General features: G+C 43.4%; 1 protein-coding gene across 1 annotated transcript in view; it reads left to right on the top strand.

Annotated features, from left to right (window-relative positions):
* Window positions 1-24,507, top strand: part of st3gal4 (ST3 beta-galactoside alpha-2,3-sialyltransferase 4) — an 83,809-nt gene that overhangs the window by 18,253 nt on the left and 41,049 nt on the right. The window contains exons 2-3 of the mRNA XM_056283765.1: window positions 16,101-16,236; window positions 23,329-23,395. The gene's annotated coding sequence lies outside the window, so the exon portion shown is untranslated. The remainder of the gene's footprint in view (window positions 1-16,100; window positions 16,237-23,328; window positions 23,396-24,507) is intronic.

Here is a 24,507-nt window from a genome sequence, read left to right as displayed (position 1 = left end):
ATCTAAGACCTGTAACAAGACTGTTAGAGGATAATTAGCATGATTCTTAGTGAATCGATCCCCCCCCCCTTTACGTTATCGACAGATCTACTGGAACAGTAGACAAACTCTAATGGGTCAAAGGTAGCAGGAATTGGGGCATCCAGTAGTGTGACAGTCTATTCTGTCGCCTACCAACATGAGCATAGCTGGTTCGAATCCCCGTGCGTCCCTACAGACACAATTGGCCGTGTCTGCGGGTGGGAAGCCAGATGTGGGTATGTGTCCTGGTCGCTGCACTAGCGCCTCCTCTGGTCGGTCAGGCCGCCTGTTCAGGGGTAGGGAGAACTGGGGGGAATAGTGTGAGCCTCCTACACGCTACATCCCCCTGGCGAAACTCCTCACTGTCAGGTGAAAAAAAGTGGCTGGCGATTCCAGATGTAACAGAGGAGGCATGTGGTAGTCAGCAGCCCTCCCCGGATTGGCAAAAGAGGTGGAGTAGTGACCGGGACGGCCCGAAAGAGTGCAAGTACAATTGAGAGGAAAAAAGGGGGAAAAAAGGTAGCAGGAATGTTGCATTTTATTGTTGGAGCAACAGCTTTATCAAATCAGTATCATAAAATCAGTCTCATTCAAACTGATAGAATAATCAATGTTGCACAAATTGGAGTACTTGGCAGAGGATGGCTGCAGCCTATACTGTCAAAAACAGGCAGGACAGCTTCTTACTTCAGTGAAAACAATTTATTAGAACAATCATTCTTAGAACAACCAATCAAAAGAGGAAATTGATTAATGCTAATCAACACTAATGAAGTACATTCAATAATAAGCAGCAATGTAATGAACAAGGCGAAAGGGTGATATGACGTAGTGAGGTTATGTGACTAGTGTGTGTGTGTGTGAGGAAATTGTGCTAAAAGACCAAAGGGAGGTTAGAGAGAGAGAGATAGAGAAAGAGAGCGAGGGGGGAGGGGGGCAGCGTGTGCGCAATCTACCTGAAAATAATTTTGCAAACCAAGAGGCAAAAATCAAAGTAACAAATGAACAAAGGAAGGTAAACTAGCAAACTCAGGTTCAGTGTGTGCAACTGAATACCAAAATGAATTCAACCTTTTCTCAAGTAACTCAGGAAGATTCAAACAAAAAAAAAAGTTAAACGAAAAATTAAAAACTAACAATCGGTCTATGTAACACTTCCTACTTGAATCACAGTGTGTATCTAGATCACAGATGATTTCCACTAACAACACTTTTCCCACTTCAGATCATTAGACCACATTTTAAACTAGCTCTGTAACTACACCGGACCAAGATGGTCATTTTGACCGTTTTGGATTCTCAAAGTTTAATAACTTTGTGGAAAAAAAAGACACAGACCTGCCGCTCCCCGAATGCTCCTAAAATTGCATATGTTTGCATTAAAATGAGTTTTAGATCAGTTGCACAAAAAAGTTATGATAAGATCTACCTAAAATGACCATGACCGGTCAAAATGACCGCTCGTAATTTGCATGTAACTGTGCGCATCATGTTACTATTTATGGCATGTATTGGTTGCATCATTTCCTTCTTGAAGTTTAGTGCTCTTTCATAGAAACACACTAGCGTTCTCCAGTGCAGAGTAATAGTCTAAACTTGATTTTTGATTATTTCCAACATGTGTGGTTACAGCAGCCGTTTCAGATGCACCATGACTACCACCAAGGCATTGCAGTATTTACAGGTGTTGAACAGTGGCAATTTTAAATTGTTTGAAAAATAGTATTAAAGTTGTTAGATTCAAAAAAAGGACTGGTTGTTAAAATCCCTAGTGTTTGCACTGCAACAGATTCAGTGGAGATCAACCTGGAGATGTCTGCCAAGGTGACATTGCCACCACCAGGACACATCATCAGTTGTGTACCTCAGCATCACAGGGTGTTTCGGCCTTTTATCACAAGACACCCTCCGCTGAGGCAGGCCCACCACAGGTTGATCGGTCCTGGGTGCGTGACCTGTGGTTAGCTGTTCACCCTGGCAGCCCAGACGGCATCTCTCCTTTTGAGCCAGATCCAGTGGCTAGTCCTCTCAGCAGTGTTGGCTAGCTCTTTGATCACTCTCCTGTGGGCCTGCCCCCTGACTCCTAGTTCCCTCAGGAGTTTTGCTGTGGAGCTGGCAACAAAGCCCCTACAACCCACCTCCACAGGGCGCACCTTCACCTTCCAGCCTCTGTCCTCTGCTTCGGCTGCTAGGTTGGCGTACCGCAGCTTCTTACGCTCATACGCTTTATCGACTGCATCCTCCCAGGGGACTGTGAGCTCAATGATGTAAGCGAGCTGGTTAGAATTGGACCAGAGGACGAGGTCTGGTCGCAAGGTGGTTGTTGCGATCTCTGTCGGGAAGATGAGCTTCTGGCCTAAGTCCACTCGCATTTCCCAATCCCTGGCTGAGTTTAGTGAGCCTAAGTTGGGAAGTGAAGGGTTGGCCTTCAGTTTATTTCCCTCTCGAATGAAAGCTGGAAACCGCCGGGGCCCTTCCTGGTTGTTGAAGGGTTGGGCATTGATGGAAACCCTCTTGCAATTGAGTTCAGCTGCCAAGTACCTGAGCACCTGATTGTGTCGCCAGGTGTATCTGCCTTGGGTAAGGCTGGTCTTGCAGCCAACCAAGATATGCTTGAGGGTTGCTGGGGCTGTACACAGGGAGCAAGATGGATTCTCTCCAAACCAGAGATTTAAGATTTATGGGAGAGGGCAGGACATCATATGTGGCCTTGATGATGAAACTCAGCCTGTTTGATTCCATGCTCCAGAGCTCACTCCATGTGAGTTTCCTCTTTTCAACACCCTCCCACGTCATCCAGCGACCCTGTTTGGCTTGTGCTACGGCTTTAGCACATCTGGCTGCTTCTTCCTGTCGGCGAACCTCCTCAACCACCATAGTTCGCCGTTCGGTAGTAGTCGCCTTTTGCCAGGTAGGTGTTTTTATTCCCAGGCCAAGGCCGCCTCTGCCTTGTTGAACATGGCCTACTACGTCTCGGTGGCGGAGGGCAGATTTCGCCTCCAGTACAGCTGCAGCCGGGGTCCATTTCTTCCCTGTTGCTAGGGTTGGAGCAACTCCTGTCACTACTGGGTCTCGGGATTCTGTGAGCGACATGTCCAGCCTCACTTTGGCACATTTGAATTCCTCAACCAGGCTGGAAATTGGCAGTGCGAGGGCTCCATTGCCGTAGAGTCCAACACTGCTGAGGCACCTTGGCAGTCCAAGCCACTTCCTCACCTGCGAGTTCACTAGCCTCTCCAAGCGATTGGCATGAGATAGTGAGACTTCGTACATGGTTATTGGCCACATGAGTCGGGGTAGCAGCCCAAACTGAAAGCACCAAAGCTTCAACTTCCCGGGCAGTGCAGTGTTGTTGATTTGCCTGAGGCCACTGATTGTATCCTGGCGAAGTTGCTCCAGTTGCTGGGTGTCTTTGAGGTCTGCATTGTACCACCGTCCGAGGCTCTTGATGGGCTTCTCCCGGACTGTGGGGATTGGTTGATCACTAATGCAGAACCGTTCATCTGCTAGTTGGCCTTTGACAATGGAGATGCTGCGAGATTTACTTGGTTTAAACTCCATTCGTGCCCACTTGATGTTCTCCTGGAGTTTCTGCAGCAGGCGCCTGGTGCATGGTTTTGTTGTTGCTATGGTGGTCAAGTCATCCATGTACGCCCGGATTGGTGGAAGACGCAGGCCATTCCTGGACCTTTCACCTCCCACCACCCATCGAGATGCACGGATGACGAGCTCCATTGCCATGGTGAATGCCAGAGGGGAAATAGTGCAGCCCGCCATAATGCCCATTTCCAGATGTTGCCAAGTGGTGGTGGTGTTCTGTGTTGTGACACAGAACTGGAGATCCTGAAAATAGGTCTTGACCAACTCTGTGATATTTTTGGGGCCATGGAAAAAATCAAACGCCGTCCACAGGATCTTGTGAGGAACTGATCCAAAAGCGTTGGCAAGGTCTAAGAAAACCACATGCAGGTCTCTCCGTTCTTTCTTGGCAGCTTGTATCTGGTGCCAGATGATATTAGCATGCTCCAGACATCCTGAGAAGCCATGGATCCCGGCTTTCTGCACTGATGTATCGACAAAGTTGTTTCTTTGCAGGAATGTGGAGAGCCTTTGGGCAATCACACTAAAAAATATATTTCCCTCTACATTAAGAAGGCTGATCTGGCGAAACTGGCTGATGTAGGAAGAGTTCTTTTCCTTGGGGATCAGAATGCCTCCTGCTCTTCGCCATGCCCTGGGTATGACTCTTTTCTGCCATGCCACTTTCATCAGCTTCCAGAGGTATTTCAGGACTCCAGGAGTGTTCTTATAGAGTCTATACTGAATACCATTGGGCCCAGGAGCTGACATCGATCTTGCCTGCTTTACCGTCCTCTCCACCTCGCTCCATGTGGGGGGTCTTGTGTCCATATGGTGGTCAGGTGGGTGAATTGGTGGCATGTCATCCGGGATGGTGACTGGCTCATGTCTCCGGACATCAGAGTAGGTCTTCTTTAGGTGCTCTTCCAGATCTCGTATGGGGACTCTAAGGCTCCCATTTTTCTTGCTGTCAAAAAGGGTCTTGACAAAGCTGTAAGGGTTGCTGTAGAAACGAGTCCTAGCCCGTTCTTTCCTCTTATGCTGTCATCTGAGGTGTTCTGCTCTTCGCAGCTTTGTCAAACGCTGCTTTATTTCAGCCTGCAGTGCGTCAAGCCCAACCCTCTCTTCCTCTGTGGCCTTCCTCCACTGCTTCCTCAGTTGTCTTCTCTCCTTCACCAACCTGTCAATTTCCTGCTGTCTCCTGGATTTGGGCTGGGTTGAAGGGTCTTTCTGCCTACTGGGTATCTTCTCCTTTACCCCAAATCTCTCTACACCATAGCTGTAAATGATGGCTCCCATGTTCTCCAGTTTTCTTTCAACTGTTCCCTTTTGACCTTCTAGTAAGAGGACAAGGTCAGAGTTGATGGTCTCCCACTCAATCTTCTGGCTGGACTTGGGCCACAGGATTTGAGGTTTTCTTCCTTCCATCTTCCTCTCTGCTGCCGGCTGTGGCTGGCCGGGCTCCAGACCGGAGTCCACTGGAGGGTCTATGCAAAGTTGAGCTTCGTCTGGGGTGCTGATACCCTGAGGACTGTGGGGGTTCTCCTGCCTCCGGGCTTCACTCGACTGATTTGGCCTACTTCTTAAGAAGTATTGGTCAATGCGAGGCCCCTTACCGAGCTCACTAAGGCACTTCTTTTTGCCTTGATGTATCTTAAGACCCTTCACTGATGTAACCTTTGACCAGCCACAGATGCAGCTGTGCAGCTTTTGTCCTGCCAGTGCTGATGATCCATCGGTTGCAGTGCTGATTGTCCGACTCGTTGTCAAATCCTTTCCTTGTTCCGTTACCGGGTGATCCACCTGTGAGTCATCTTGCGCCCCCGCTCTCGCAGACTCTGGGGGTATTCTTCTCCTTAAAGTTTTCGTAGCAATATTGGGTGGATCCAGGAACGCTAACTAGCGCTGGGTCCTGCTAGTGTGAGTCGCTAGCCCATACCAGCCCCGTTGGGGTCTATTCCCTCCTGTCAGCAGTCTTTCCAGGCCGTCATGTTAATATTTGTGTCAGTTGTTTCTTAACAGACATATTAACATATGCAATGCATTGCTATCTCAATGTGGCGTTTATCTTGACAGAATATAGAGTTTAAAAACCATGGTTGTTCTAGTAGTTTTTAAGTTCTGGTCGTTGTTTGGGACTGTTTCAAGGGTTATTTTCAGTTCGTTTTTTACATTTCACATTCTATAGGCCTTGTTACATTTGTTAGATTAGCAATATGTGTTTTCAGGTAATATTTTCACTTTTTCAATTTTTCTATTCAAGTTCGACCATGTCTCTCTGAAGTTTAAATTGTTAAAAAATAGTATTATCGTTGTTAAAATGTTAATTTTGGTGTCGGTGAGGTTGAGCAGGGAGTTATGGGTATTGTTAGGGGTATTGTGGTCCATGGGCAGCACTGGTCCCTAAATTATATATGATATAACCAATCTTTCCAGGGACTTCATAATAACAGAGGTCAAAGCAACAGGTTGGTAATCCTTAAGGCAAGAGACAGGTGTTTTCTTAGGTACCTAAAACAAAGTGGAACCACACAATGACGGGGACAGCTTAAAAATGTCAGTAAAAACCTGAGATAGCTGAGTGTAACATGACTTGTGGACATGGGAAGGGATGCCGTCTGGGCCAGCAGCTTTATGAGCCTTAACTCTTAAAAGTTTTACTCACATTAGCTTCTGTCACCTGTAGATCAACTTCATTGGGTGGGCACTGTGCTGTTGTCACTGGGTCCATGTTGTCAGCTTCAAAGTGGGCATAAAAGTTCTTAAGCTCATCCGGGAGAGGCAGAAATGTTGATAGTCACACTGGGTTTATATTTATAGTCCGTAATCGCCTGCAGCCCCCTCCATATGTGCCGCGAGTCACAACCACTGTAGTCATTTTCCAGTTTGTCCTTATAGCAGCACCTTTAGCAGCTTTGATGGCTCTCCTTAAGTCACACCTGGATTTTTTTGTAGCATTCCTTGTCCCCCGATTTACAGTGGTACGCTCCCTCAACCTCAGGCGAATTTTGCTAACCCAGGGCTTCTGGTTGGGGTAGGAGCAAATAGACCATAGTGGGATACAGTTATCCACACAGAATCTAACATCCAGTGACCAGTTCAGCATAGTCATCCAAACTCAAGGCTGAATTCTTAAAGACTGACCAGTCCGTTGATTCTGTTTTGTAGTCCAACATTGTGCTGTTGGACTAGTGGCTGCACACACTTCACTTTCTGCTTGTAGTCAGGAAACAAGATTACTGACAGGTAGTCTGATTTCCCAAAGTGAGATTGTGGGATAGACCTGTACGCTGCCTTGACCGTGGAGTAACAGTGTTCAAGGGTCTTATTGCCTCTGGTTGGGCAGGTGACATGTTGGTAAGATTTCAGATTTGAGGTTACAGTGGTTAAAGTCCTCTACCAAAATTGAAATGGCCTCAGCATGTAAGTTCTCCTGCCTGCTAATGGCTCCATCCAGTTTTTCCAGCACTACTGCAACAGTAGCTTGCAGCAGCATGTAGACAGCAGTTAACAAAACACAAGGGAATTCCCTTGGGAGATAGAATGGTCTGCACCTTAGTTTTAATTGTTCCAACACTGGCAAACAGGGCTGAGAGACTAATTCCACGTTCATGCACCATGAATTGTTAACAAAAATTCCCTTTATCTTGCCAGTGGTCGTCATAGAACGGTCCATGCAGTGCACAGAAAAACGCTCCAGTTGTGTAGCCCTATCAAGTGTATTAGGGCCCAGCCAAGTCTCTGTAAAGCAGAACATGCAACAGTACGTAATGTCCTTTTGAGAGCTTATTCGGCAATGAAGTTCGTCCAGCTTTTTGCTGACGGACTGGACATTAGGCAGCAGTATGCTGGGAATCAGAAGCCAGGTAGGACGCCGTCGTAGGCTCACCAGGGTGCCACCTCATTTACCTCGCCTCTGGCAGCACTGTCTGTGGCCATTACTCCATGGTTGTAACTGTTTGTTGTGGGTAATCTCTCTTGTCAAGTCCCACAGCTTCGAGTTGTTGGGAACGTCTAATCTTATGTCCAGTAAAGTCTGGTGATCATCAGTAATTGTGCAAGAGGCATGTTGTGCAACAAAAGCGACATATAACATGAAACAAACAACAAAGCCCGAGTAGCTCGTAGCGAGTCACCATAATACGGCACCACCGTCTATTTCATTATTTCATCACATGAAATTTAATTAAAAGCCAGACTAAAAAGGTAGGTCTTGAGTTTGCTAAAAATATATATATACAAACCCCAATTCCAATGAAGTTGGGACGTTGTGTAAAACGTAAATAAAAACAGAATACAATGATTTGCAAATCCTTTTCGACCTATATTCAATTGAATACACTACAAAGATAAGATATTTAATGTTCAAACTGATAAACCTTATTGGGGTTTTTTTTTGCAAATATTCACTCATTTTGAATTTGATGCCTGCAACATGTTCCAAAAAAGTTGGGACAGGGTTATGTTCACCACTGTGTTACATCACCTTTCCTTTTAACAACACTAAATAAGCGTTTGGATATGAGGACACTACTTGTTGAAGCTTTGTAGGTGGATTTTTTTCCCATCCCTGCTTGATGTACGACTTCAGTTGCTCAACAGTCCGGGGTCTCTGTTGTTGTATTTTGTGCTTCATAATGCGCCACACATTTTCAATGGGAGACAGGTCTGGACTGCAGGCAGGCCAGTCTAGTACCCGCACTCTTTTACTACAAAGCCACGCTGTTGTAACATGTGCAGAATGTGGCTTGACATTGTCTTGCTGAAATAAGCAGGGATGTCCCTGAAAAAGATGTCGTTTTGATGGCAGCATGTGTTGCTCCAAAACCTGTATGTACCTTTCAGCATTAATGGTGCCTTCACAGATGTGCAAGCTGCCCATGCCATGGGCACCAACACACCCCCATACCATCACAAATGCTGGCTTTTGAACTTTGCGCTGATAACAATCTGGATGGTCCTTTTCCTCTTTAGCCCGGAGGACACGACATCTATGATTTTCAAAAACAATTTGAAATGTGGACTTGTTAGACCACAGCACACTTTTCCACTTTGCGTCACTCCATCTCAGATGAGCTCGGGCCCAGAGAAGCCGGCGGCGTTTCTGGGTGTTGTTGATATATGGCTTTTGCTTTGCATGGTAGAGTTTCAACTTGCACTTGTACATGTAGCGACGAACTGTGTTATCTGACAATGGTTTTCCGAAGTGTTCCTGAGCCCACGTGGTAATATCCTTTACAGAATGATGTCGGTTTTTAATGCAGTGCTGCCTGAGGGATCGAAGGTCACGGGCATTCAATGTTGGGTTTTGGCCTTGCCGCTTACATGCAAAGATTTCTCCAGATTCTCTGAATCTTTTGATGATATTATGGACTGTAGATGATGAAATCCCTAAATTCCTTGCAATTGTACATTGAGAAACGTTATTCTTAAACTGTTGGACTATTTGCTCACGCAGTTGTTCACAAAGTGGTGAACCTCGCCCCATCCTTGCTTGTGAACGACTGAGCCTTTCTGGGGGTGCTCCTTTTATACCCAATCATGACACTCACCGGTTTCCAATTAACCTGTTCACCTGTGGAATGTTGCAAACAGGTGTTTTTTGAGCATTCCTCAACTTTCCCCAGTCTTTTGTTGCCGCTGTCCCAGCTTTTTTTGGAACGTGTTTCAGGCATCAAATTCAAAATGAGTGAATATTTGCAAAAAACAATTAAGTTTATCAGTTTGAACATTAAATATCTTGTCTTTGTAGTGTATTCAATTGAATATAGTTTGAAAAGAATTTGCAAATCATTGTATTCTGTTTTTATTCACGTTTTACACAACGTCCCAACTTCATTGGAATTGGGGTTTGTGTGTATATATATATATATATATATATATATAAATAAATGTATGCCATTTCAACAGTGCCCTGGTCGCTAAATGCTTTTCAAAACAAGCCCCAGTCCCTTAAACCATTGGTTGTGATGTTTTCTATCCCTCCATTGGTTGTTGTGCGTCGTACGTACCTACCCCATTGGTTGTTATATTTTGAATGTTTCCTCATCTGATTGGTTGCCGTCCAACCGAAATCAGGGGCGTGACGCTGGGCAAACTAAGCTGTATGATTCTTTGTCGAACCACATTAGCAGCTGGTGAGTGCACGATGCACGAAACAGGCCTGTACTGCTATGCATTAAAACTTTTTTTTCCTGTATCTGTGTTGATATATATATATATATCTATATCTATATATCTATATCAACATTCTCTGCTGCCCCCAAGTCCACAGGAAGGCTGTTCTAGAGACTTGGTCCATAGTAATAAATGGGTGTCTCATTGTGGGTTTTTGTTCTTAATTTTGGAGTAATTAAGAGGCCACTACCAGATGACCTGGGAGTTCTAAAGGTTCATAGGCTGAAAGCAAATCTGCTAAATAGGTAGGACCAAGACCATTGAGCTTTATAAACAAATTGAACGAGCTTAGAATCAATTCTGAAGCAAACAGACAGCCAATGCAAGGACTTTAAAATTTGTGTAATATGTGCTCTCTTTCTGGTCTGGTCACATGAGCAGCAGTTTTGCAGTAATTGTAATTGAACTATGTTCTTTTTAGGGACACCAGAGAAGAGAGCATTGCAATAATCCATCTTGCAGGCAATAAAGGCATGCATTAAGGTCTCTGTGTTGGTTTAAGAGAGAAACGAGCACACGCTGGCAATGTTCTTCAGATGATAAAATGCATTCTTTGCTATGTTTCTAATGTGAGGTTCAAAACTTGGATCTGAATCAAAGAAAATAATAATGATAATCATAACTATTTATATAGCACATTTCAAAATGAAGTTACAAAGTAACTTATTTGTTTTTTACTTGACAGTGGATAATGCCAGTGCTTGAAAATTTGCATTGAGTTTGTCTCTCTGAGCTATAACAACAATAAAGAAGACATCAGTATTGTCCTGCCTGAGCTTTAGAAAATTCTCTGCCATCCAAAACTTGATATCTAAAATATAGCGATAATTGGCATCTATTGGCCCTGTGCCATGGCAGTTTAAAGCTGTTAGTCATCAGCATAGCTATGAAAATTGATTCCGTGCCTCCTGATGACATTTTCAAGTGACAGCATATAAAGGTTAAAAAGTATAGGACCTAAAATGGAACCTTGAGGAACACCACAATTCATTTTAAAGCTTTTAGATGAACATTCACCTATGCTTGCAAAATATTCCCTGTTGGTAAGACAAGACATGAACCAACTAAGAACAGTACCAGAGAGACCAATCAGACTGTGAAGTCTAGCTTAAAGAATTGAGTGATCTACTGTGTTAAAGAATGTGCTTAAGTCAAGTAGTACTAACACAGAAAGTTTCTTCATATCCATATTGTACCTGAGTGCATTAACAACCTTGACTACTGTTGTGTCAATGCTATGATTGGCCTGAAAACCAGATTTGTATTTTTCCAAAGTATTGTGGGAGTTAATAAAATAATTTAACTGCTTAAAACAAGCTTCTCTAAAATTTTACTTAAAAATCGAAGATTGGATACTGGTCTGCAATTATTAAGAAGTGAGGCATCTAAATTGTTTTACTTCAGAAGAGGTTTAATGATGGCGGTCTTAAGAGCAGTAGGGGAAACACCCATCTGAGGAAAATAGTTTACAATGTTAAGTTAAACTTCATCCAAAAAAGCTAAACTGATTTAAGAAGACTAAGTCAAAACCTAGTATATGGCCAGACCGTGTATAGTGTACTACTGCTACTTTCGGCTGCTCCCATTAGGGGGTCGCCACAGCAGATGATCCATTTCCATTTCTTCCTGTCCTCTGCATCTTCCTCTGTCACACCAGCCACCTCCATGTCCTCCCTCACCACACCCATAAACCTCCTCTTTGGCCTTCCTCTTTTCCTCTTCCCTGGCAGCTCCATATTCAGCATCCTCCCAATATACCCAGCATCACTCTTCCACACATGTCTAAGCCATCTCAATCTTACCTCTCTTGCTTTGTCTCCAAACCGTCCAACCTGAGCTGTCCCTCTAATATAATCATTCCTAATCCTGTCCTTCTTCATCACTCCCCATGAAAATCTTAGCTATGGTGACTCCACATGTATCGGACCATGTATGGTCAATGTTCAAAATTGTGGCCAATTTGTTACAGGGATCGTCTGTGGTAGCATCCATAATGTGAATTCCTGGATATTAAATGTTCATCTGCAATTTTCTGCAGTGACCCCAGTAATATTTGTTGCTAAATTGTACTGCAGCAGCATATCACATGACACATGACACAATTTCGACATCGGTGGACTCTCTGCGCATGTGTTGGCATTGTGTTTTTCTGCTAGAAGCTGTCATAAATTGAAATTTTTATCTAGTTTTTAGCTGAAAATTTATGCTACACTTTTAGACAAGGTAAAAATATGTTAGTCATTGGATGTATGTTTCTTGGGTTGTTAGTAATTTTAAATTGGCTGACAGCTGTACATAGCTTACTTGACCATCTCAACTGCTGCCAGCTTTACGCTGGTGGCTAGGTGAGCTGGTCACTTTTATTGGGGATTTTAAGCTTTTTTCTCCTTTACAGACTTTTATGCCAATTTTCTTGCTTATTGGCTGACAAAACAGTGGTTGAAAAGAGGATTTTGGGGTTATTCTGGTTATCAATTTTGAGAAGTGTGTTTGTCTTAATTGCCTTATTGTGAATAATCAGCTGTTCACAGAAAACTTGATAATTGACCAGTAATTTAATATTTCTCCGTCGTTTTTCTGTTGTTTGACAGTTTTTCTTTGTTTAATTTTCATGTTTCTCCAGGAAGGTGTCAGATTAGAATGTCTTTTTTAGTTTAAGTGGGGCCACTGTGTCAAGAGTAGACCTTAGTTTACTGTTAAAACTATCTACAATAAAATCACAAGAGGAGGGTATAATTTCTGCTGGAGTGTCAAATAAGTGATCAGTAAAATTTGGAGCCACTTCAGTAGTAAGATAGTGTTTCCTAATATTTTGTTCTAGAATATTCTGCTGTAGAGAACTATTGACAGTAAAAAAAACACAAAAAATGATCAGAGATGGCTACATCCACAACTGAAGAGAAATTGGCAGACAGGTCATGAGTTATTACAAGGTCTGAAGTGTGGCCTCTGTTATATGAATAGGCTGAGTAACATGTTGGATAAAAGTCATACAGTTCAGCAAGTATAACAATTCCAAAGCAAAAGAGTCTGATTGATTGTCCACATTAAAATTTCCAAGTTGTCCAAGTTAAAATCACCTAAAATAATAATTCTGTCATAGTTGGTGTGAGTACTTCTGAAAAATCTGAAATGAAAGAGGATCATCACTTGTGTGGCCTGTAAACTATCACACACAGTATAGGAGGAATGGTAAAAATAATGGATTGATATTCAAAAGATGTGTATTCATCAAATGTAATGTCTTTAAAACACAAGGGACGCTGAGAGGATGGTTGCTGTACCTCCACCTCTTTTACTTTTCCTGGAAGAGTATGAAAAGTTGTAGTTTGCTGGTGAGACCTCAATGAGAACAGCAGGTCCATCAGTATTAAGCCATGTGTCAGTTAAAAAAATGCAATCAATATTATCGTCTACAATCAAAATTATTAGCAAGAAATGTCTTGTTTAAAGGGGATTGGACATTCAGTAGTGCCATATTTAGGGTAAATGGTAAATTCACTGCATTTATATAGCACTTTTCTAGTCAACCGACCGCTCAAAGCACTTTACAATGTATGCCTCACATTCACCCATTCACATACACATTCAAACACTGATGGTGGAGGCTGCCATACAAGGCGCCAACCTGCTCATCAGGAGCAGTTAGAGGTTCAGTGTCTTGCTCAACGACACTCCGACATGCTCTCTGGAGGAGCTGGGGATCGAACCAGGAACCTTCAGATTACTAGATGACCTGTTCTACCTCCTGAGCCATGCTGCCCCAAAAAGGGTCACTGACAAAGTTCTCATGAGGGGTTTATTAGCAGCAGGTGGTTTATGTGTACATACAGGCCTGCGATTATTAAAATTCATGCCATAAATTCATTTTGTGTTATATCTGGAAGTGATCACAACTGGAATTACTGAATAGGAACTTGGGGTGTCATTATACTTAGGCTTACTGCAGGGGAAGCTGGGAGTGCTATGAAAGGTAGAAGAGAATGCATCTTGCATAATGCATTCAGTTGTTTTTTCTGAGAAGAAAGTTGTTTCGAACTTCAACTCCTGCAGATTTAATGTTAAAATTTAGGGCTGCAATTGAGGATTATTATCATTATCATTTAATCTTTTCATTTTTTGTATTAATTGGTTGACTGTTTGAGTTTATAAAATGTTTAAAATAATGAAAGATGTCTATCACTAGTCACATGGCCCAAAGGGGTATCTTACAACCGTTTATTCAGTCTAACCAGCAGCTAAAAAAACCCCTGAAGTGTTGTTTTTTTTTATTATGACAGTAAGTGGAGAAGGCAAGCAAATCTCAGCAGTTGTGAAGCTATAACCAGCAAAAAAAAATTTTTAACTTGATAAATGTCTCAAACATTCATCAGTTACCATGATTATAATGTTCTGTCAACTGACTGACTAGTTGACTAATAATTTCAGTGCTATTGAATAAAGAATCTTCCAAACTAACCAAGATGTTGCACATGTGTGATAGGAATATCAGTATATTTCTATTACCAAATGAGGCAATATTGTTGCACTGTACAGCCCTGCCACATTTGGATATTTACACACCCCTTGTTGGTATCTTGCTCCTAGCACCCATAGCATTCTCTGAATTAGGGATGCATCGATACTGATACTGGTATTGGATACCAGCCAGATACCAGGCTAAAATCGAGTGTCAGTATCAGAGATCTTACCAAGGAATAAAATCTTAACCCAAAAGCCATGATTAATGTGTTAAAAATAAAAGCAAAATAGCTTGATTTACAACATTTTCTAATTACATAGAAATACATTCTACATATATACATTCTTTAATGGTGAAAAAAACAAAAACGTTCTATCTCAATTATTTTGCTCACTGACCCCAAACTAATGGTCTCAGCTTGCACTGTCCGGCAAAAGTAATGGATCAGATCAACACTTGGTATCGGACAATACTTAAAGAATCATACTCAGAATCTTTATCAGCAGTAAACAATTGGATTTTGGTGCATCCCTACTCTAAATGCTCACTGAATAGCTGTACTGCTTCCATTGGGAAGGCTTACTTTAAATCAAGTTGCCTGTTTGTTTCCCAGGGCTGGGAAAGCTGTTTATCTACAATAATGAATTATAGGTAATCTAGCAATGCAGACGAGCTGCTTATTGACTAGAGTGAGCCTCTTTATGTACTTTGTAACAAGGGTTTACACACTTTGAGGAAATGCAGGCTTCCCAATATGCTGCCTTTATATGCTAAGTCATAGGAGAACACAAATAAGGCTACATCAGCTTACACACCAGCAAATGAAACTGCGCTTTAAAGTAGAACTAATGGCAACACAACAGAGGAACATAAACCATCCTGCCAATATGTCCAGACAATCACTTTTTCCCCAGCTGCCCATCATTCCCAAAGGGAAAATCTGTCGCATAGCAACACTGCCATAGAAAGCAAAGAACAGGACACACTTTGCCTGGTCAGGGTGAAACAACAAGGAAAGATTTGATTTGAGTTGTTTCAGATAATTTAAACTACTTTCATTCACTTCATTTCAGCCACTGATAGTCCACACAAGGGAGGACTTTTAATTATTTATTTCACAGACGCTGCCTTTTAATGAGGATTACTTTTATTGTGCACATGGCAACATGTGTGACTTCTGGGACTGACAGGCCATGCTATGCCTTTCACGAAAGTGACTGCTTAGAAATGTCCTTGTTAAATTACTGAGAATGAATGTCTGAGCAACAAACATTAGACAACTTCTGTTGTACAGACAATTGCCCAATAAAACTTTCATATTCCTGCTTTTAAATAGTTGTTTACGAAGCACAGGCTGGAAGTCCCGGGATTAAAAAAAAAAGAAAAAAAGAAATTACCATAAAAGTGGTCCTTTTATTCACTAGCACTTAACAAATTGAAGGAACAAAATGTAATGTAACTAAGAAACTACATCGATGAGAGATGTCAATCTCCTCCCTGGTATCCTTCCTAGAATATGAGTTTGTATTAAACAATTCCTAAGATTATAAGTTCCTTCAGATAGGGTTATCTAAGATAAAATCAAACTAAAGATTTTTGGTTTAGGAGATCTTTTAATGGGTTCTTCATGTAAAACAAGAACGGGCACCCCTGCTCAAATAGTTTGGATAAATGGAAAGGATTTGAGGATTTCATCATGTCTGATGGCTTCTGTATCCCACTGCACGTGCCATTATGACTAACTGAATCAAGGATAAGATGTCCCTTTTTGATTCTATCAATCATTATATGAATCATTCACTAGATAGAGGAATATTGTCAAGTTTATTGATCCATTCCCTCTGTAACATTCCCCCGGTAGATTTTGGATTCTTGCTCGTATGGGAACAGTCTAAGATGACCAACTGGAAGTGGTTAACCTCTGTTGTTTGTCAAAGCATGACTTTCTGTTCCAAAGAAGTAATGAAGACCAGGGGCCGGTTGCACCGGTTGTGTGTGTAAGTCTTTATTTTTTTCAATGTGGTTTGATTTCCGATTTCCGAATGTACAATAACCAGTACCTATGGGTAATCATATAAGCATAACAGCACACTGAGTATCCTCATATTCTCCTCCCTTCCCTCCACTCCCTTAGGCCCAAGTAAACAAAACCAAACAAAAACGGAAAAAAGTACTTAAAGCCACTGGAAACCCAAATCCACAATAACCTTTTATTATATATTGTCATTCAAGATTTTACAAACTTTCCTGATGTTGGGTTTGAATTGTGCGTGGTTATGCTCAAGCATTTTTTTTAAAAATTTCCCCCCTTTTTCTCCCCAATTGTATCTGGCCAATTACCCCCAGCCGTCCTGGTCGCTGCTCCACCCCTTCTCTGCCGATCCGGGGAGCGCCCCGACCGACCAGAGGAGGCACTAGTGCAGCGACCAGGATAAATACCCACATCCAACTTCCCACCCGCAGACACGGCCAGTTGTGTCTGTAGGGACGCCCGACCAAGTCGGAGGTAACACGGGGATTCGACCCAGCGATCCCGTGTTGGTAGGCAACGGAATAGATCGCTACGCTACCCGGACGCATGCTCTAGCATTTACTACGAAAACTACACACTTAATTCTGAGAACCAACCATAAAAAAATCCATGTCAGCTGAACTGACGTGGAGCCAACTCGTCTCTACATATCCTATTTATCCATGGTTATATTTTTCTAGAGTTAATCTCTCTAATTGCAAAAAATCCAATATTTGGTCCAGAAAACCCCCCCAAAAAAACCCAATGAAATTACACCAGCAGTTACAGCACCTCGACTGGAAAAGGGAAACCAGAGCCCCCTCCAGGAGCCAGACCTGGGAAGGGAGCTCGCTGGCGAGCATCTGGTGGCCGGGCCTTGGCCCACGGGGCCCGGTTGGGCCCAGCCCAAAAAAACAAAATGGAGCCAGCACCCCATGGACCCACCATACGCGGGGGTGAGCATTGGGGTAGGGTGCAATGCAGGCCAGGTGGCAGGCAAAGGTGGGGACCGGGGCATGCCGACTTCAGGGTTCGCAGATTGGTCCCCGGGACATGGAATAATAATAATACTCCAACTACTACTACTACTACTACTAATAATAATAATAATAATTTTATTTATGTAGCATCTTTCTAAAACAATGTTACAAAGTGCGTCACAAAGAAAAAAAAAACCAGACAAGGCAGGAATAAGAGTAAGACCAAATAAGAGTAAACATAAAAAAAGTAAAAATAAAAACATATCAAACATTTGTAAAAGCTTTCATAAAAAGAAAAGTTTTAAGACGAGATTTAAAAGAAGCTAGAGACTTGGTTCGTCTTAGTTTATCAGGAAGAGAGTTCCATAGTGTGGGGGCTCTAACAGCAAAGCCAGATCACCCTTTGTAACCAGCCGAGACCTGGGAATAACTAGCAGGGCTCCATTAGCAGACCTTAATGGTCGAGGGGGGACATACCAAGTCAATAAATCACAAATGTATAAAGGAGCAATACCATTTAAAGCCTTAAAAGTGAGCAGTAAAATTTTAAAATTAATACGAAATATAACAGGGAACCAGTGTAGGGAGGCAAGCACAGGAGTGACATGGTCATGCCTCCTTGTCCCTGTAATGAGCCGAGCAGTGGCATTTTGTACCCAGAATAAAGTGCATTACAGTAGTCGAGCCGAGAAAAGATAAAAGCGTGTACAACTTTTTGCAAACCAGCAACTGATAAAAATGACCTAATTTTGGAGATTAGCTTGAGTTGGAAAAAGCATGACTAAACAACATGTTTAATTTGATTGTCAAAACTGAGGTTAGCATCAAATATTACCCCAAGATTCCTAGCAGCCTGTTGAAGACTACCTGACAGACCACCAAGATTTGGCCAAGGTGACAGGTGCCGGGCAGGTATGGGGATACTCAAAAATCCCCAGTTGAGTGCCACCGTGTTGGAGTTCTCCCCGGGGAACGAGAGGGTTGCCTCTATACGACATGAGTCGCTGGGAGGAAGGCTCTGACTGTTGTGTGTGCTTATGCAGCGAATAACAGTTCGGAGTATCTGGCCTGCTTGGAGTCTCTGGGTGGTGTCCTGGATAGGGCTCCACCTCGGGACTCTATATTTCTGCTGGGGGACTTCATGTGGGCAACAACCAAGAAAGCTGGAGGGGCGTGATTGGGAGGAACAGCCTCCCCGATCAGAATCCGAATGGTGCCTTGTTATTGGACTTCAGTGTGAGTCATGAATTGGCCATAACAAACACCATGTTTGAACATAGGGTAGTTCATAAGTGTACTTGGTACCAGAACACCTGAGGCTGAAGATTGATGGCAGACTTTGTGGTGGTATCATCAGATCTGCAGCTGTATGTTTTGGACACTTGGGTGACGAGAGGAGCAGAGCTGTCAACTGATCACCACCTGCTGGTGAGTTGGATGAGATGGTGGGGAAGACTGCCGAACAGACCTGGCAAACCCAAATGTGTAGTGAGGGTGAACTGGACACGTCTGGCAGAGGCTCTGTCTGTGAGGTCTTCAACTCCCACCTCCGGAAGACGTTCTCGTGTATCCTGAAGGAGGCTGGGGACATTGAGTCTGAGTGGGCCATGTTCAAAGCCTCTATTGCAGACGCGGCAGGCAGGAGCTGTGGATAAAGGTCATCGGTGCGTATCGAGGCGGCAACCGAAGAACCCGTTGGTGAACACCTGTGGTGAGGTAAGCCGTCAGGCTGAAGAAGGAGGCCTTTTGGGCTTGGGTGGCCCAGGGGTCTCCTGAACCAGCAGACAGGTATTGAGAGGCCAGAAGGGCTGCCGCTTTGGTGGTCGCGGAAGCAAAAACTCAGGTGTGGGAGGAGTTCGGCGAGGCTAAGGAGGAGGACTTTAAGTTGGCCTCAAGGAAGTTCTGGCAAACCTTCTGGCAACTCAGGAAGGGGAAGCCAGGCTTGACTCAGGCTGTATTCAGCCAGGGAGGGGAACTGTTGACCCGGACTGGAGATGTTGTCAAGCAGTGAAAAGAGCACTTTGAACAGCTCCTGAACCTAGCTAACACGTCCTCAGTGGAGGAGGTAGAGTCTGAAGACTCAGGGGACGCCCCACCCATATCCCTGGCAGAGGTCTCTGACGTAGTTTAACTCCTCGGTGGCAAGGCGCCGGGTGTTGAAGAGATTCGACCTGAGATGCTGAAGGCTCTGGACATTGTTGGGCTGTCTTAGTTGACACGCCTCTTCAGTGTCGCGTGGAGGTCGGGGACAGTACCTGTGGAGTGGCAGACTGGGGTGGTGGTTCCCAAATTTACAAAGGGGGACCGGAGGTTGTGCTCCAATTATTGGGGCATCACATTGGTCAGCCTCCCTGGTAAAGTCAACTCTAGGGTGCTGGAAGGAGGCTCCGATCAATTGTCGAACCTCGGGTCCAGGAGGAACAATGTGGATTCTGTCCTGGTCGTGGAACAACGGACCATCTCTTTACCCTTGCGGAAGTGCTGAGGGGGGCATGGGAGTTTGACCAGCCAGTCTACATGTGTTTTGTGGACTTGGAGAAGGCTTATGACAGTGTACCCCGGGGCACTCTGTGGGGGGGTACTGCGGGAGTATGGGGTACCAGGGCAGTTGCTACAAGCCATCCGGTCCTTGAATAACCAAAGTGAGAGCTGTGTCCGCATTCTCGGCACAAAGTCAAACACGTTTTCGGTGGGTGTCGGATTCTGCGAAGGTTGTCCCTTGTCTCCAATTCCGTTTGTGATATTCATGGACAGGATCTCAAGGTGCAGCCAAGGTGAGGAGTGTGTCCATCTTGTCAACCTCAGAATTGCATATCTTCTCTTCGTTCATCAGAACGCGACCTCTAGCGCACACTGGGGTGGTTTGCAGCTGAGTGTGAAATGGCTGGGATGAGAGTCAGCAGCTCAAAATCTGAGGCCATGGTTCTCTACCGGAAAATGGTGGATCATTCCCTTTGGGTTTTCTATGAGTTGTTGCCTCAAGTGAAGGAGTTCAAGTATCTCGGGGTCTTGTTCATGAGTGAGGGTAGGATGGAGCAGGAGATTGACAGGAGGATCGGTGCAGCATCAGCAGTAATGCGGATGTTGTACCGGACCGTTGTGATGAAGAGGAAGCTGAGCCAGAAGGCAAAGCTCTCAATTTATCAGTCAATCTTCATTCCAACCCTCACCTATTGTCATGAGCTCTGGGTAGTGACTGAAAGGGTGAGATCGTGGATACAAGCGGCTGAAATGAGTTTCCTCTGTAGGTTGTCTGGGCTCAGCCTTAGAGATAGGGTGAGGAGCTCAGACATCCGGAGGGAGCTTGGAATAGAGCTTGCTCCTTCGCATCTAAAGGAGCCGCTTGAGGTGGTTCGGACATCTGATTAGGATGTCTCCTGGGTGCCTTCCTTTGGAGGTTTACCGGGCATGGCCAACTGGAAGGAGACCCCAGGGTAAACCCAGAACTCACTGGAGGGACTACATGTCCAGTCTGGCCTGCGAACACCTTGGGATCCCCCAGGGAGAGCTGGAGGGCCTTGCTGGGGAGAGGGACGTATGGAGTACCCTACTTAGCTTGCTATCAGCTCAACTCTACCCCAGAGAAGCAGCTGAAGATGAATGAATGAATGAAAAATGTTATAAAAGATAAACTGATATGTATCTGTATCTAGGCTCACAGTGTATTGAAAACAGTGAAATACCGATCCATGGTTTTTCATCTTATTGTAGTGTTTTCTAAATATAAGACATCCCAAAGGCAAGGAATCACAAACGGTTGTCTTCCATCTGTATCCACAGTGAGATCCCCGTCTCTGACCAAAAGTAATACTGGCGATTGGGGCGACCAAGACACCTTATGGGCTCCAGCTCTGGAGGGCCAATAAACTAGTCCTTGGTTCTCTTTCACAGTGGGCGGCAATCAGTGAGGTGACCGCAGGTTCCCGGTATCACTAGTTTGCTTGAAGTAGCAAAATTAATGTGCTAGCTAGCTTGTAGAAGCAGAAATACCCAGCAATCTGGGGACAGGCCTGAGTAAAAAAAACTACCTCTGGTGAAGGCAGTCGTACCGGTATCTCAGCGGCTAACATCTGATGATGGAGGTGTTCGCTCCGGTCTGGGGACAATCTAGCTAGTAGGTTAGATATGGGTGAGAGTAGCTTCTTTCTGAAGTGAGAAGAGGTGACTGAATGACGAGTGACGCTGCGTCAGTCATATATAAGGCGCAGGGCCCTGATGCAGACGTCATGACTGCCAGCCAATCAGGGCTTCTGTGAATATGCGAGGGGCGTACTCCATAGTGAGACATCTCACTCATGCTACTCAGAGAACCTGGCTTACGGAAGTAAACTAACGTTTTGCATAGCACCAGATAGATTTTCAAATATTTACGCTCAAAGGTTAAAAAATGCTGCAGATAAATAACATTGTAACATTTGAAAAAGGAAATTAAATCTTGGGAGAACATTAATTCTTATAACATTTATTCTTTCCAACAGAGATAATAGTAGAGAGGACCGTTTGCATAAATCCATTTTGAGCTCATCTACGAGAAGGCTTTTTATTTCTTTAAACAGATTATCTAAATGTAGCATAATATTTATTCCCAAGTATTTAAAACCCCCTGGTATCCAGTTAAAAGGACAAGACTCACATTTTATTCCGCCGGTGTCATATGTAAGACACAAGCATTGGATTTGTTTAAATTTATCTTATATCCTGATTACCTTCCAAATTGTTCTATTTTACTATATAACTACAATATTGAGTTTTATAGATCTGTTATATATAGAATTCATTCATCTGCGTTTAGAGATATTGTGTGTTCATTATTATTAATCTTCAATCCATTAATGTTTGTACTGTCTTGTACACATGACGCCAATGGTTCGATCACCAATGCAAAAAGCAAAGGTGATAATGGACACACTTGTCTCGTCCCTCTGCTTAAAGGGAAGAAGTCAGAGGAAGTACCATTAGTGATAACTGCTGCTTTAGGACTTTTGTAAATTGATTAGATCTGTTCGGCGACATTAGAGCCCACATTAAATCTATGTAAAACGGAGAAAAGAAAATTCCATTCAACCCTGTCAAAAGCTTTCTCCGCATCTGTGAAAGAAAATTAACATGAAGCATTAAGTGTTACCATTTATTTATAAAGTATTGTTTGCAATGGTGATGGACAGGTTGATGGACGAGATCAGGCAGGAGTCTTCGTGGACTATGATGTTTGTGGAAGACATTGTCATCTGCAGTGAGAGTAGGGTGCAGGTTAAGGAGAGCCTGGAGAGGTGGAGGTATGCATCGGAGAGAAGAGGAATGAAAGTCAGTAGGAGCAAGATGGAATACCTATGCGTGAATGAGAGGTATGACAGTGGAATGGTGAGGATGCAAGGAGTAGAGTTGAAGAAGGCGTATAAGTTTAAATACTAGGGGTCAACTGTCCAAAGTAACGAACTCGTTAAGAAAGGCAAAATTGTGAGCTGCATTAACCTCCGCCCGCTTGTCCACAGTGACATCTTGAATCTGAAAAATCTCCTTCACGCGACTGCCAGTGACATAACGTAATGCAAGTGACATCTGTACCGAGTTACTCACATTGGTTGTCTCATCAACCATGACCACTACAAGTAGTATGTTCCTCATCTTTCATTGCATCCCATAACACCTCGGCAGTGGCACTGATCAGTTCATTCTGGATTTTGCTTCATGTACCAGCAAAGACCTTAGATGTTGCCAGGTGGCAACATCTTGTTTGCACGTGTAAGGTAGGAAGGTGAATGAGCTACACTATCATGTGTAATGACTACGTCATTGGTTCTCTGTTAGGGTGGACAGGCTTTATTAATGCAGGATTTTCTCTGTCTAGTTGCTATTCGTTTATCCTCTTAAAAGAAAGCTACTAGGGATAACCTTAATCTCAACTACATAGTATGATTCAATTATACAATGATCTTTAACTTGAGGAAATTCAGTGAAACTATCTAAATCCTGAACTGAGTGTGGCAACACAAGAGATAAGTCCTGCCTTCTCGTTTGACAGCTTGGTAGTTGAGTGCTGCTCCAATATTGTTTCAGTTTAGCCTCTACACATCTTAAAAATATTACCTCTATTACAGGAAGATGCCTGGAATCAAAACAGATTTGTGATATTTGGGGGGTCAGTAGAAATGAGTGAGAAAAAAGGTAAGATTCTGTAATTTGAAGATGGGGGGGGGTCCATTTTTTGTGTGTCTGAGGGTTTTGCATCAAAATGCTATTTTCCCATGTGACTTAACACTTTCGTCACTCTTCATTCTTACACTGTCATCGCACTGCGTGTGTGTGTGCGTGTGCATGTGTGTGTGAGGGGGGGTGAAGGAGGGGGGGGGTCGGGCATCTGTGCTAACCTGTCACTGCGTTTCGCTAATGGCTGAGTGGGTGTTTCCATTTTAACAACCCGGAAAAAAGCGCAGATGACGTTGCCCTTTAATGCTCCCACAAATATTAGACATAAGACAAATATGGTCGCTATGGTTTTGAGAACATGTGATCTGCTTGGATTATCCTATTATGGTTATTCAATTTAAAGTTTTATACCGATTATTAGATAGCATTTTTTACCAAATGTCATGTTGGGTCTTACCCAACCACCAGTCTTCAAATTTGTAATGTAAACACATACAAAAACATCTTAAAATGTATACCCCAAGTCCATCATTCTCTTAATTGAAAAGTGAAATAGTTATAAGTATTTTTTAAAGCAGCATCACAAGCTGAATTTTACCAAAGGGATTTTTTCTTTCTCTCTGTTGAAGTGGGTAGATAGTTCCTCCACACATTATCTGTTAATCACAGATGAATGTGCATGTTGCAATAAACGGCCAGGTGTGACTGGGAATCTGTGGTCTTTTAATCTGATCTAAATTGTCATCTTGACTTGGCCACTCCAAAGCACAGTTGAGCAAAGCAGACTGAGATGAATCTGGCATAATGGTGTGGAATTGCACATGCTTTTAAATTAAGGGGCCAAGTGTCCATCAATCCAGCTTGATCATCTTTTCAGCCTTAAACAGCTGCTGCTGTTTCTCTCTCTCTCATTGCCATCTCTCACTTTCTGCCAGTGTCACTCTTTTCATGCTGTGTGTCGTTCAAGTCTTGCCTTGTCGTTTTATTTGAAATTGTTGTAGAGATTATTGCTTTTACTTGATAGATCATAGAGCCACCGGATAAATAGAGCAGTGAAAGAGGCAATGGCAGCCTAAACTTTGTACATTAACTGTTGAAGTAACCAGGATGTACTCCTGCCAATCCCTCTT

The sequence above is a fragment of the Lampris incognitus genome, chromosome 7 (genome assembly GCF_029633865.1).
Source record: "Lampris incognitus isolate fLamInc1 chromosome 7, fLamInc1.hap2, whole genome shotgun sequence".
Classification (NCBI taxonomy): Eukaryota; Metazoa; Chordata; class Actinopteri; order Lampriformes; family Lampridae; genus Lampris; species Lampris incognitus.
Note: the sequence above shows the minus strand (reverse complement) of the source record. Positions and strands in the feature narration are given on the sequence as shown.